This window comes from Mus caroli, chromosome 11, assembly GCF_900094665.2.
Source record: "Mus caroli chromosome 11, CAROLI_EIJ_v1.1, whole genome shotgun sequence".
In the NCBI taxonomy this organism is placed as follows: domain Eukaryota; kingdom Metazoa; phylum Chordata; class Mammalia; order Rodentia; family Muridae; genus Mus; species Mus caroli.
In genome coordinates, this window is record NC_034580.1 from 72,522,493 (window position 1) to 72,536,665 (window position 14,173).

The following is a 14,173-nucleotide window of genomic DNA, read 5'->3' on the forward strand; positions in this document are numbered from 1 at the left end:
TGGCACACGCCTTTAATCCCAGCACTTGGGAGGCAGAGGCAGGCAGATTTCTGAGTTCGAGGCCAGCCTGGTCTACAGAGTGAGTTCCAGGATAGCCAGGGCTATACAGAGAAACCTTGTCTCGAAAAATAAATAAATCTAAAATCTAATTTTAAAAAAGTGTCACACAAGGGCTGGGGAGATGGCTCAGCGAGTAAGAACACTGACTGGTCTGGCAAAGGTCCTGAGTTCAAATCTGTACTGGCTGGTTTTGGGTGTCAACTTGATACAGTTGGAGTTATCACAGAAAGGAGCATCAGTGGGGGAAATGCCTCCATGAGATCCAGCTGTGGGGCATTTTCTCAATTAGTGATCAAGTGGGGAGGACCCCTTGTGGGTGGTACCATCTCTGTGCTGGTAGTCTTGAGTTCTATAAGAAAGCAAGCTGAGCAAGCCAGTGGAAGCAAGCCAGTAACATCCCTCCATGGCCTCTGCATCAGCTCCTGCTTTCTGACCTACTTGAGTTCCAATCCTGACTTCCTTGGTGATGAACAGCAGTATGGAAGTGTAAGCCGAATAAACCCTTTACTTCCTCCCCAACTGCTTCTTGGTCATGATGTCTGTGCAGGAATAGAAACCCTGACTAAGACAAAAATCCCAGCAACCACATGGTAGCTCACAACCACCCATAATGAGATCTGACGCCCTCTTCTGGTGTGTCTGAAGACAGCTACAGTGTACTTGTTTATAAAAATAAATGTTTGGGCAGGACTGATGGAGTAGAGTTAACCAGAATGAGCGGAGTCGACCAGAACAAGCAGAGATCCTAAAAATTCAATTCCCAAAAACCACATTAAAGCTCACAACCATCTGTACAGCTACAGTATAATCATATACATAAAATAAAATAAATAAATCTTTCAAAGAAAGTCACACATAAGTATTCAACATCAGGCATAGAGAAATGAACTCTGGTAAGAAATTTTACACCAAATTCTTCCTAAATAAGCAAAACAGTTCTACACCCCACTTGCCTGATTGGAGTTTTTAAATGTGTGAGAGGGTTCCCCCCCCATTTGCTCACTGTAAAGCCTATTGTAAGGAATGAAGTTCTATTTTTTTCCCTTTAGAACTGCCCTCTTCTAGAACGTCTGACTGCTGCAATGTACTCATATATATAAAATAAATAAATCTTATTTAAAAAAAAAAATGCAGGGGGCTGGAGAGATGGCTCAGCCATTAAGAGCGCTAACTGTGCTTCCAGGGGTCCTGAATTCAATTCCCAGCAACCACAAGGTTCTCACAACCATCTGTAATGGAATCTGATGCCCTCTTCTAGTGTGTTTGAAGACAGCTATAGTGTACTCACATATATAAAATAAATAAAAAATTTTTTTAAAAGAATCTATTTTAAAAAAAAAGTATAGAATGTAAGCCAGTTACTCAGGAGTCTGAGGCAAGAGAACCCAAAGTTCAAGGCCTGACTAGTCAACTTAAGGAGGCTGCCTTAACTCTATTATAAAATAGTTTTCAAAAAGGCTAGGAGAAAGCTGGGCTTGGTGGCGCATGCCTTTAATCCCAGCATTCAGGAGGCAGAGGCAGGCGGATTTCTGAGTTCAAGCCCAGCCTGGTCTACAAAGTGAGTTCCAGGACAGCCAGGACTATATAGAGAAACCCTGTCTCGAAAAACGAAAAACGAAAACAAAAAAAGGCTAGGAGAAGCTAGAGAGATGGCAGTTCTTGTAAAGAAAGCAAGTTTGGTTCCCAGCACCTACTTTGGGGCTTACAACCACAAGGTGGCTCACAACCATCTGTAATGGGATCCGATACCCCCTTCTGGTGTGCCTGAAGAAAACAACAGTGTAGTCACATACATAAAATAAATTAATCTAAAACAAAAACAAACAAAAAGGTAAAGTACTAGGATATGCTCAGTGATATGGTACTTGCCTACCATACTGCAGATCCTAAGTTCAATTCCCAGGACTGCAAATTTTTTTTAAATACATAGAATATAATTCACTAGGTTGTTTTCCCCTCCAATAAGACGATGTAATTCAAAAAAAAAAAAAAACTCACACTTTCAGTAGATAAACAGTCTATAAATAAGCTACATAACATTCCTAGACCCTGTAACTCACTCTCTTAAATATTATGTTTATTCATAAACATATATTAATCAACCAATATAAAGTCAACAATCTGCTTGGTGTTTGCTCAGCATCAGGAGTGTATTAAGCAAGTAAAGATCATCCTATTTAAATCTAGCAACTCAGTAAATACCATCTTCACAAAACGTTAAGACTTAACAGGTAAGACAGGTCAGCATGTAAAGATGCTTCCTGCCAACCCTGATGGCATAAATTCATATATGACATATGTGAAGGGAGAGCCTGACAAACTCTTAAGTTGACTTCTTATGCACCCCACTGTTATGATTAAAGAAAAAAATTCTTTAAGCTAAGGAAATTTTGCAGCTTATAAATGCTATCATTAAAATATAGCAATAAAGCCAATGTGATGGGTAAAGGCTCTTGTTGCTAAGCTAATTCAATCTTCAAGACCCACATGGCGAAATGAGAGAACCAACTCCTGCAAACTGTCTTCTCATCTCCATACATATAATGCCACCCTCACTCAAAGAAAGAAATAAATGTAATAATTTTAAGGCTCAAATTTAAAATATGCCAGTTTTACTCTGGCTGATTCTATTCCCATTCCTATAGCTAATAACTATTCCTCAGAAACTAAACTTTACGTGTTCTCCTAAACATAATTCACCTCATTAAAATCATTTGATCAAAAATTTTAACAGAGCCGGGCGGTGGTGGCGCACGCCTTTAATCCCAGCACTTGGGAGGCAGAGGCAGGCGGATTTCTGAGTTCGAGGCCAGCCTGGTCTACAAAGTGAGTTCCAGGACAGCCAGGGCTATACAGAGAAACCCTGTCTCGAAAAACCAAAAAAAAAAAAAAAAAATTTTAACAGACACTAGACATGGCCCAGCAGACAAGATCACTTGCTGCTCTTGCAAATGACTTTGGTTCAGTTCCCAGAACCCACAAGGTAGCTCACAACCAATATGCCAGATGCAGGGCATTTGATGGCCTCTTTTGGCTTCTGGGAACCAGATATACAAATGGTACACAGAGATACCTAAGTGCAGACAAGGTACTCACACATTTAATTGATGTTAATTAAATAATCTTAAAAGAATTTTTAAAAGGACTTATCGGGGGCTGGAGAGATGGCTCAGTGGTTAAGAGCACTAACAGCTCTTCCAGAGCACCTGGATTAAATTCCCAGCAGCTATATGGTCACTTGCAACCATCTGTAATGGAATCTGATGCCCTCTTCTGGTGTGTCTGAAGAGAGCAACAGTGTACTCACATACATAAAATAAATAAATCTTAAAAAAAAAAAAAAAGCCAGGCAGTGGTGGCGCACGTCTTTAATCTCAGCGCTTGAGGCAGAGGCAGGCGAATTTCCGAGTTCAAGGCCAGCCTGGGCTACAGAGTGAGTTCCAGGACAGCAAGGGATACACAGAGGAACCCTGTCTCGAAGAACAAACAAACAAATAAAAAAACTCTTCCACCTTTTATTGACCTCTTAATGTTGTCATTATTTAAACTATAATTTAGAACAACAAAAATCTCCTTCTACTGAGTTCCAGGACAGCCAGGGCTAAACAGAGAAACCCTGACTCGAAAAAACAAAACAAAACAAAAAAAAAAAAAAAAAAAAAAAAAAAAATCTCCTTCTACCACAAATGGAAGAGACACAAATACAAGTACTTGTTACCAAATGATGACAGAAATATCTCAACTGAAAATAAGTGTTTCTAGTAGTCAGGAATTCTTGCATGTTTGTTTTTAAAGCAATAAGACACCATTAACAAAACTAAACACCAAATTTTATCACTAAAAATTCAGTACTTTAACCCACCAATAGAATAAAATGGAATGAAACAATAGAGGTTTTTATCTTCTCACTTACATTTCATAACAGGAAATCTTGAATATATTTTTTAAAAATCCAGCCATGAACAAGTTCAGAAACCTAAAAGGTAGATGAACATATGTTGGCACTCTATTTAATGGGACAGTCCCAATTTTATGTAGAACTTGACTATACAAACTTGACTTTTTAAGTGACTCATTCATGTATGATTCTGAACTGAACAGTGGCCCTTCACCAAAAAGCTCCTAATTTCTTAAAAGTTAGAAAAAGTGAAATTTGTTGTTATAGCAGACTACTGATAACCAAAGAGATATGAATGAAAAATAAAGTAATTTTAATATATAAATCAGCCAAACATGGAAGTGCATTTCTAGATGGCATTAAGAAAATAATCTTAAATCTAGTTCATATGTCAACAGCTGACCCCTATATAAATTTGGTATTACTATGTATTCATAACTAGTAAAAACCATCAAATCTTTTTTTTTTAATCTGTACTCCTGGCTGGTCTGGAACTCACTATATAGATCATCCTACCTTGACTCCCAAGTGCTGGGGATTACAATTATGTGCCTTATTCATAGCTAAAATCTGCTATTTTTAATATTCATCCTCCCCACCCCACCCCCACCAGCGCTCTCTTTCTGGAAGAGAGAATCTCAAACTGTGTAAGCCCTATCTGTCCAAGAGAACTTGCTATGTAAACCAGACAAAGATCCACATGCCTCCTAAGTGCTGGGATTAAAGGTGTGCACCACTAAATCAGAGTACAACCAGCAAATTATTAAACTATACTCTTATGGCTAGTTAACAGCCTCCAATCTTAACCTGTGTGGTAGCAAATGCCTGTAATGCCAAAACCCAAAGGTAAGAACAGGAGAAACACCTTGAGCCAGTGTAAGCTATTATGCAATGTAGCAAGACCTAGACACACAAATATAATTAGTTAATTAATTAAAATAAAATAATGCTGTTAACACTTGCTGTTGTTCTTGAAAACAACCAGGGTTCAGTTCTCAGCACCCACATGGCAGCTCACAACCATCTGTCTGTAAGTCCTTTTCCAGGAGTACTCATCTTCTGGACTCTTTGGCCACGGTGAACACACATGGTACATATATGTGTGTGTGTGTGTATAATACATATATATAATATACACATGTATATATAATACATACACACATACATATATACATACACACACATATACACATACATACATGCAAAACAGTCTTACACATTTGAGAGAGAGAGAGAGAGAGAGAGAGAGAGAGAGAGAGAAAACTCCATTGAACACAAATTTCAGTATCCCTATTAGTGTGTTTGCTATTGGTAGAATAGCATTATAACCTGGGACTAAATATGCCTCAATACACAGATATTTAGGACAGGGTCTTGTATAACCCAGTCTGGCTTCAGACTTAATCTGTAGTTAATATGGTCTTTAACTTTTGGATCTTCCTGCCTCCACCTTCATGCTGGGATTATAGGCCACTGACAGAATTACAAGCATGTTCTACCATAACCAGTTTATACAGTGTTGGAGACTGAACCTAGGACCTTAAGCCTTATCCCTATTTAGGGATATTGACTTATATCCCTAGCCCTAAGATATACTTATTTTGTATTAACATACAAGTAATTATCATATCCAAAACTCTCCAGAAATATGTATTATAGAATATATAGCAATTATTTTCTATTTAATTTTTACAAATATTTAGTTCTATATACTACTCTATCTCCTTTAAACCTTTCAAACAGCAAGGATGTAACTCAGTGATAAGATTACTTACCTAGCATCCTCAAAGCCCTGGGTGGGTTTCAGAACAGCAAAACTTTCATCAGAGTTTACATTTGAGACATCTTTATAATGGAAGCAATGTTATAGCAATACTATTAATACTAGCAATACTATTAAGATATTCTTGGGCTGGAAAGATGGCTCAGTGGTTAAGAGCACTGGCTGCTCTTCCAAGGTCCTGAGTTCAAACCCCAGCAACCACATGGTGGCTCACAACCATCTGTAATGAGACCTGATGCCGATGCCTCAGTGGGTAACAACAGTTGCTGAACAAGCATGTGGGCCTGAGTTGAAATTTCCAGAATGCATATAAAAACCTAGCTATGGGCTGGTGAGATGGCTCAGCGGTTAAGAGCGCCGACTGCTCTTCCAAAGGTCCTGAGTTCAAATCCCAGCAACCACATGGTGGCTCATAACCACCCGTAACGAAATCTGATGCCCTCTTATGGAGTGTCTGAAGACAGCTACAGTGTAATTATATATAATAAATAAATAAATATTAAAAAAAAAAAAAACAAACCTAGCTATGCCCAGCACTGTGGGAGGCAGAGAAAGGAGAAAGAAGAATCAATGGGTCTTCTTGTCCATCAGCCTACCCCCAGATACAGCCAAGATACCCTGGTTTTAAAGGAATAAGACAGACAATGATAAAGCAGGATACAACACTCTCCTCAAACACCCCACTCCTTCCCCATCTCCCCATCTCCTTCTCCCTCTCTCTCTCACACACACAGACACATTTTTTTAAAAGACACTCTTAGATCAGTCCTGAGGGACCATGCCTTTAATCCCAGTTCCAGAGTCAGAAGCAAGCCTCTGCAGCAAGTTCAGGAAACCCTGGTCTATATACTGAGTTTCAGGCCATTCAGTATTCAGTGAAATGCTTAAAAAAATAAAATGCACCGGGCGTGGTGGCGCACACCTTTGATCCCAGCACTCAAGGGGCAGAGGCAGGAGGATTTCTGAGTTCGAGGCCAGCCTGATCTACAGAGTGAGTTCCAGGACAACCAGGGCTATACAGAGAAACCCTGTCTCGAAAAACCAAAAAAAAAAAAAGTACTTTGATTATTAAAAGCCTCTAAAGCAGTTGATTCTTAGAAATTCCTCTACTTATAAAACATGAGAATAACCAAATTAACAAATCAGATATCAGAATGCCAAAAATTAAGTCACTAAAGGGGAATCCAGAGAAAGAGCCAGTTGTGAAAGAACAGGAAGTGCTGTGCACTCCATTCTGTGGATGAACTACTTAGAAACATAAGCAGCACACTAATCTGGAATCAGCTCAGACTAACAGCTCTCAGTATTGTCTGGCAGTGCCATCAGGGTCACGAAATAACCCTCAGGCAGGTTTTTCCTTAATAATGAATTTATTTTCTGATCATCAACATACTTTTGCCATATTTAGGGAAGAGCTCCTACCAGCTATGCCTTGGTTATAGTATGACTCAGTAAAGCAATTAACCTACACCCTGTGTATGTCCTTAAATTTTGTAGCTATTGATAAATCCATTCTTCTTGCATCTTTCCAAGATAAAATCAGTCACTCTTTACTAAGCAGTATGTTTGGATTCATCCTTGTATATGAATCTATTATCAACAACAAACTATAAAGCAGAGAAATAGGTATTACAGCATAATTTTTCCTGAATGAGGAGAAAGCTACATATTCTGCAACATACACTTTATGTCATGAAGTAAAGGTTCAAATGAAACTGGGCACAGCAGCTCAGCACTCAGAAGGCTGAGGCAAGACTGCCACAAGTTCAAGGCCAGCTAGGACTGCATAGAAGAACCTGCCTCAACAAAAACAAATTCTAGGCACACTGCCGCAGAGGTAAGACAGGAGATTCAGTTCAGGGATAACCTCAGCTATGAAGTATTTGAAGACAATCTGGACTACATAAGATCCTGTTTCCCCAACACCATCCCCCTAAAAAGAGAGACAGATTCAAATGAATTTGTTCAAAAGAATAGAGCAGAAATGTCCATGTTTTTGAGAAAAACATAATGCAGCTTTCCTAAATACTATGGAGTTAAAAAAAAAATTTAGGACAGGCATAGTGGCCCACACATTTAATCCCAGCACACAGCAGAGACAGGCAGATTTCTTGTGAATTTGAGGCCAACCTGGCCTACATACCAAGTTGTAGACCAGTCAGAGAACTCACTCAGCACTGAATACACAGTATAGTGAGATGCTGTTTCAAAAAAAAAAAAAGTTTAAACTGGAATATGAAAGCACACACCTGTAATTCTAGCACTTGGGAGGTTGGAGACAAAGTTATCAGGAGTTTACAGTCATCCTCAGCAACCAACAGTTACACTAGCCTGGGCTACATGAGAAAGAAAGAACTTAAGTCAATGCCTAGCAGTACTGCTATATCTTTAATCCTCCTATTCATAATTTTAAAATAACTCATTAAGTAAAGCTAGACACAAAATGTGATGTTAATAAAATATCAAGATAATTCATTAGCATAGTTTAGCAATCTTTATTACTGCTAATATTCACATATAGAACAGTTTTAAAACACTTCACTAGTAAATCTAAACAATTAAAAAAAAAAATGGACCCAGGTGTGGAGACTTCACCTGTAATTCCAGCACAAAAGAGGGTGAGAGGCAGAACTGCTAAGTTCAAGGCAGTATGAATACAGAGACCCTACCTATCAAGAGGATTATACATCAAGAGTCTGCTAAAGCCGGGCGGTGGTGGCGCACAACTTTAATCCCAGCACTTGGGAGGCAGAGGCAGGCGGATTTCTGAGTTCGAGGCCAGCCTGGTCTACAGAGTGAGTTCCAGGACAGCCAGGGCTACACAGAGAAACCCTGTCTCGAAAAACCAAAAAAAAAAAAAAAAAAAAAAAAAAAAGAGTCTGCTAAAGATGAGAGAAAAAGTAAAAAGTATACATCAAGACTTCAGGACTTGAAGGCTAAGTTTTTGTTTCAAAAGGCACTTACCAGAATGTAAATTTCTGCTTCTACTAACCTCAAAAATGAACAAGTACTACTGCCCAGACAAGATGGTTTCTTTTAAAATTAGGATGACATGAAGCAAAAAAGGAAAAAATGAGTACAGAACACAGATCATAACAGAATTGGGTGCATCACCTTACATTTCCTTAAGAAGGAATATCTGCTACATGAAAGTTTGTAACAATTTTCAGAGACTTTCTGTATCAATGTCATGCAAAATATTATTAACCTTAAAAAGTCACAGCCCGAGGCAAACGTCTGATTATATGAGTTTCAATGTAATAATTTCTAATAATTCTCAAAGAACTACAAAAGCCGAAGGGGACCCTTTAACAGTTCATCCAGGAATTCTCCCCTCTCTCAAAACAGAGTAAGAAAGACATCAAAACTGTTCTAACACGAGGCCATATCCCAACAGTAACAAGAGCGGACATACTTCCCATGGACATATCTCAGGGGAATATCCGAACAGTACTGTCATCGATTTAAAAAGCAAAGGGAAAAAAAAAAAAACTAAGCTCTCTAAGGGAAGCGCCATTGCTTGCCTCTCCAGCCCCCCACCCCCACTTCTGTGTAAGCATGGGTATGTGTACGAAGAAACTGACTTGTACTCCTGCAGCACTGCAGTAGACTAGAAGATGGGGGGGGGGGGTTTCCATCACCCCTTACATTAGAAAGGTATAGATTTCCTTGGGGAGGAGTGGAAATCATCCAGTTTGCAGCCCAGGGCATTCTCCATTCCCAAGAATACAGACGCTACAAAGGAGGAGGAGCGGGATGAGCAGAGAGACCAGAAAAGGACCTCGCGCCTTTAAATCGGGGTGCACGTCAACTCAAATCTCCCTAACTAGAGCCACACCTTCTTAGAAACATCCCCTTCCACCACCTCTTCCGGTGACCCTTAGGAAAAAGGAATGCAATTGCTCTGGCCCCTCAAAACAGGAGGGCGCCCAGCTCACCAGTTTCTTCACCCCACCCACAGATTCACAGACCCTCCCTGTCTCCCTCCCCCACTCTACCCCCAGATCTCTTCTTTCACCCGGAGAGGGCTGAGTGGGCACAATCTCCCCGCCCCCTCCATGTCTTCCTTTCCCAAAGCAGAGGTGCCCTTACCCCTTCGCCGGCAGGTCTGGGGCAGAGCAGACGGGCGCAGACCCCTGGAGCGCTCCGGTGGCCGCAGCGCTGGAGAGCGAGGAGTGAGGAGGAGGGGGCCCGGCGACAGACCGCCGCCCCCCCCCCAGCCACCCAGCCCAGACTCTACGACAAGGGGCCGGGGGGAGGGAGGGGGGGACGAGGGGACGACCGGGGTCGAGGAGGCGCCCTTAACGCTCGGGCTCAGTTAAGATGGCGCGGGGGAAGTGTCGGGAGTCGCCGCCGCCGCCGCCTCGGGGGAACCGGCCCGGGGCCTCGGCCGCCTCCGGTCCTCCCAGCCGAGGCCCTGTCGGTCCCCCGCCGCGGCCCCTTGGCGGGCGGGCCCACGCGCACCCCTCCGCCACCACCACCACCCCTGGGAAGGGGGCGCTCACAAAGAGAAGAGAGGCCGCGGGCCGTCGGGCCGCGGGGCGGGGTCCCCGGGGGCCGAGAGGCCTGGGAGGTTCGCGACTGCTCCGCGCTCTCAGCCCGCGAAGGGCGCAAGACGAGTGGGACCCCCTCCTCTCTCCTCAAGCGGGCGGCCGCACCGGCTCACTCTCTTCGCCACCCTCCCTCTCTCCTTCCAAGCCCTGAAGCCACAGAGCTCGGCCGCTGCCCAGGTTCTCTCCCCCCCCCCTTCCCGACACCACTCCCCTCCTCCCGACAGACATCTCAGCCTCAGATCTCGCGAGACTTCTTGCCTGACAGGCCCGACCCTGCGCGAGACAGGACTGCCGGCGCGCGCGGGCGCGGGCGCGGGCGCGGGCGCGTCCTCTCGGGAGCGCGCGAGTACTTAAAGCTGGGCGGAGTGGCCCGGGTGGCCCCAAGTGCTAGGCTTGGTCCAGTCCCACCCTCAGCTCGCCTTCGCTACGCGGGCGACAGGTGCGTGCTAGTCAGCCCCGGAAATCCTGGGGAGAAGAGCTCCGTGCAGTCCTTCCCTCTTCCCACTTCCAGAACAGCAGCCTCCCACTAATACTGCCAAACTGAAACTTTGCTCCAAAGTGGTGAACATCTCATTCCTACACACACCTTAGTTGGACTCCTCGTGGGACTCAGGGATAAACTTCGCAGCATAATCACTATGTACCTGCGTTTGTGCGGTACTGATGGTTAAATAGTTTGGGAACAGCAGTTAAAGACTTTCATATAAGCCATATTTGTGATGGAAGAAAAAGAACTTCAAAGGGCTTTGTAGACTTAGAGTAAAAAATCGTTTTCAGTAAAAAAGAAGCAAGTTGGCCAGTAATCAGGAAGCAGAGGCAGGTAGATCCGAGTTCTAGGCCAGCCTGGTCTACCTAGTACATTCTGGGTTAGTCAGGGTTACACAGTGAAACCCAGTCTAAAAGCAGCAAAGTAAAGTAGTCTATGTAGGAAAGAGGTAAATCTTAGCGTGGGTTTAGAAACAGTTTTTTAAAATACACACACACACCATCTTCAGTCACCCCTTATCTAGCCTAGGACTTTAGGTAGAACAGACTGTAATTGTTATTGAGGAACTAACAAGTGACCTGGTAGTGATGGGGCACACCTGTATTCTGTAATCCCACCCAACACAAGAGGCTGAGGCAGGAAATCATGAGCCTGAGTTAGAGGCCAGCTTGAGCTATACTTTAAGGACCTCTCTAGATATTGATATAGAGATAGATAGATAGATAGAGGGTTCAGAAATTGAGAGCAAGTTCTGCTTGGTCTTGCAGAGGACAGTTTTCCAGCACCCGTGTAGGACAACGCAAAACCAACACACACACACTAATTAAGAACTTTTTTAAAAAACAGAAAACTCAGCTGGGTATGGTGGTGCATGCCTTTAATCCCAGCACTCAGGAGGCAGAGGCAGGCGGATTTCTGAGTTCAAGGCCAGCCTGGTCTACANGCGGATTTCTGAGTTCAAGGCCAGCCTGGTCTACAAAGTGAGTTCCAGGACAGCCAGGGCTACACAGAGAAACCCTGTCTCAAAAAAAAAAAAAAACAAAAACAAAAACAAAAAAACCTCTTTTATCGGGGTATGGACATGCACAATTTTAGTTCCAGTACTCAGGAAGCAAGAGACAGGAGGATCTCTGTAAGTTGGAAGCCAGCCTGATCTACAAGGCAAGTTTCAGGACAGCCATGGCTCCATAGAGAGACCCTGTCTCAAAAAAAAACAAATATATATACATACAAACACATCCATACAGACACAAAGTGTGTGTGTTCCTAGTGTGGTGTCCTATGGCTGTACCTCTCCCAGTATTTTGTTGTTTGTTGTGGATGCAGGAGAATCAACAGTTCAAAGTGAAGGTTATCCTGGCATCAGGAATTTGAGCCAATCTGGGATTATATAAAACTCAATCTCAAAACCAAGCAAACATACCAAAAAAAAAAAAAAAATGCCAATGCCCATGACTACAGTCATTTAAGAAAACATGCTGGGGCTAGGGAGATGACTCAGCTGCTAAAGTGCTGTGGAATGAGCAGGAGGTCAGTTCAAATCCCCAGCACCCACATGGTGTGCACCTATAATCTGCACACTGGGGAGGTAGAGCTGGGAGGACAGGGACTCACAGCAGCTAGATAGGGCAAATTCCAGTCTTAAGAGACGTCGTTTCAAAAAATAAAGTGAAGGGTTAGCAAGATGACTCAGTGGGTAAAAGGTCTTGCCTTGAAAACCTGCCCGTCTGAGTTCAGTCCCAGGAACTCAGGTAAAGTTCCTGATTCCACAAAGTTCTCCTCTGATCTCCATATCTCTGCATTGCAATGTTCATGCCTACATATACACACTTCATACACCCACATACTAAAAATACATATTTTCTTTTAAAATGGAGAGCTGCCAGGCATGGTGCCTTCAGACCCAGCATGGAGAGGCAGAGGCAGGTAGACATCTGTGAGTTCAAGGCCAACCTGGTCTCCTGGTGGGGATGTTTAGCATCAAGCATCCATATGTACAAGCTTCCAAACACATGCGCATACATATACAGAATTGTGGATTAGCTGGGTGGTAACACATGACTGTAATCTTACCACTTGGGAGACTGAGGCAGGAGGATTGAGTTCCAGGCCAACCTTGGCTACCGAAACCTGATCATATTGACCCTGGTTGCTCTATCTGGTGAAACATTTAATCCTTTTCTTCCTGACATAGCTGACACTCCTTCCACCTTGAAACTATTCCTCCTTGCCTTTTCAAAGCCCCTCAAAAAAAGCAGTTTTCTTTCTATCTTCCTTTCCAAACAGGGCCCCTCTTCCTTCATCTAACACTTAAAATATATGTATCTCTAATTTTGGTCTGTCACCATAAGAATTTTTTCCCACAGCCTGGGCTATAGTCGTACATTTGCTCATCATATGGAAAATCTGAGTTCAAACACCAGGACACACACACACACACACACACACACGCATGCACTGTTCCCTCCCTCCTGGTTGTTTCATATATAGGACACTAGAAAGAGATTTGAACCCTCCCATAGTATTTTTATGGGAAACTTCAAACAGAAACAGGAGAATTATTATAGAATAGTAACCTCTGTGCCTGTCATCTGACTTTACCTGTTTGCAATCTTTTTTGTTCATTTACATGAAATGAGTTCTCTTGCAGCCCAGGTGGCTTAGTATTATAGGATCCCAGGCATCTCAGAACATCGGATTTATTTACCTGTTTTCTATTTACCATTCTTTCTTTGTCTACCATTCTTTCTTTGTCTTTTCTTTTTTTTCTTGTTTGTTTGTTTGTTTTGTCTATGTAGCCCTGGCTGTCCTAGAACTCATTCTGTAGAACAGGCTGGCCTTGAACTCAGAGACCTCACTGCCTCTGACTCCCAAGTCCTGGGATTAAAGACCTGTGCCACCACACTCTGGCTTTGTTACAACATCTTTATACAATTTGTCTAAAATTTTAATAGCTTTAATATTTGATCCATGGTCACTTGTCTCAATAATTTCCAAAATATCTTTGACAGTTCATTTATCTAAATTGGGATCTGAACATGACTCACACTTGACACTTGATTAATAAAAACTTCACCTTCTTCTTGTTTTCTTGTACAGAAAGTTCCCTGACACTTCTGCCTGCTTAGTTTGTCTTTTTGTCTTTTTCATTGTTTGTTTGGCATTTACATGCTGAAGAAATGAGATCACAATGCCAGGAGCCATAGCTCATGCTCAGAGTCCCAGCACTCAGGAGACTGAGGCAGGAGGATTGCTTCAAGTTCAAGGACAGCCTGAGCTAATGTGGGAAACTGTCTCAGACAGGCAGGGAGGGAGGGAGGGAGGGAGGGAGGGAGAGAATATTCTAAAGAATTTGTCCACATTCTGGACTTAACTATATCCACATGATATCA

The 14,173-nt window shown here is 42.6% G+C and overlaps 1 protein-coding gene across 4 annotated transcripts in view; it reads right to left on the reverse strand.

Moving 5' to 3' along the window:
- Taok1 (TAO kinase 1) overlaps positions 1 to 10,477 on the reverse strand; it is a 72,464-nt gene extending 61,987 nt beyond the window's left edge. The window contains exons 1-4 of one of the 4 annotated variants that reach the window (XM_029483185.1): positions 9,834 to 10,477; positions 7,991 to 8,077; positions 6,262 to 6,359; positions 3,974 to 4,036 (exon numbers count right to left, since the gene is read on the reverse strand). The gene's annotated coding sequence lies outside the window, so the exon portion shown is untranslated. The remainder of the gene's footprint in view (positions 1 to 3,973; positions 4,037 to 6,261; positions 6,360 to 7,990; positions 8,078 to 9,833) is intronic. The other 3 variants (XM_029483183.1, XM_029483184.1, XM_021178413.2) reach the window with 3 other exon arrangements.
- Between the last annotated feature and the right edge of the window lie 3,696 nt (positions 10,478 to 14,173).